This window comes from Nicotiana attenuata, chromosome 1 (assembly GCF_001879085.1).
Source record: "Nicotiana attenuata strain UT chromosome 1, NIATTr2, whole genome shotgun sequence".
Taxonomy (NCBI): domain Eukaryota; kingdom Viridiplantae; phylum Streptophyta; class Magnoliopsida; order Solanales; family Solanaceae; genus Nicotiana; species Nicotiana attenuata.
Genome location: NC_031989.1, coordinates 8,055,530 through 8,056,786, shown reverse-complemented (window position 1 = coordinate 8,056,786; position 1,257 = coordinate 8,055,530).

Sequence of the window (1,257 nt, the reverse complement as noted above, 5' to 3'; positions counted from 1 at the left end):
ATATAAATATTAAGCAAAATAAAAATATAAAAATAACATCAATTGTTATTTTAAATTATCTATTTATTTATTTATTTACTTTTCAATTGTCGACACCTCTCAGTAGCATCTGCAATTAGATTTAATCATTTAATGACAATATTTTGGGGATACCGCAACGTAAGCAAGGAACCTAACCCGCCAGCAAACACTAGAAGTTTGCAAACAGACAAAATACAAACAATTAAAGTTGTGTTCTCTTTCAAAGCATAATTAATTTTGACAGTCAATTATTGGAATTTTATGATAGTCAAAACTAAATTTTTAATAGAGTTCTATAATTTTAAGAAAAGAACAATAGAAACTGATAGAGATGTAAGATGGTCCAGAGTCCACACAACAAAGATTAAGCTATTTAATTTCTTATGGGAAAATTTATGCGGTCATTAATTTGAACAAACTGTTCCAACAAACAGGACAGCAAAATGGAGAAAGGTTAGCATCACTAATTACGTACCACATCTAAAAATAAACCGCCTATGCCACTCCTCTGAAATATTTATTACCCATTTTGTATCTACCATTATTATTATATATTATAATTTCTAAATCAATTGGCATTTATATATGTATGTTCACAAATAAAGTGCTCTGTGCTGGCATTATGACTTGGTATTCTAAGGCCCATCTGCAACGGATTATTTTGCCTGATTTAGGTACAATTTTTTATTTTGGTTTTATAGCTTGTTGTTGCAATTTTTGCCTGTTGAGTTAATAAGAGTTTATCTGGAAATTCTATTTACAGAACTGAAATTATCATTTAGAATTTTATTGAGGAAACAAGAGGATAAAAAGCTTATTGCTATATTTAGAGTTTTCTTTCTGATGGACGAGAGCATAATATTGAGTTTGAGCTGTGAGAAATGTCTGTTTTTGTCTTTTGATTTGTTTCGACTAAATGAAAATGTAGGATTTGCTTATATAGATTTCCATAATTATGAGCTATGCTATGATGCCATAAATTACATGGAATAATCCACATTGTGCCTTTTTTCCATATAAAAGCTGCTCCATAAGAAGCATCCTTTGCTCAGAGATACCTGCAGAAGTAATTACTATATTTAAACCAAAAGGTGAGAATTTCACTAACCTATCTTTTTAGATAGTTATTGGCTGTTGTGAACAAAAAAATTCATTCTGATTGAGATGCATCTACCCACTTATATATCTAGGTAATGAATTTTATCCTATATATTTTAGCATGCATAGCCATGACTA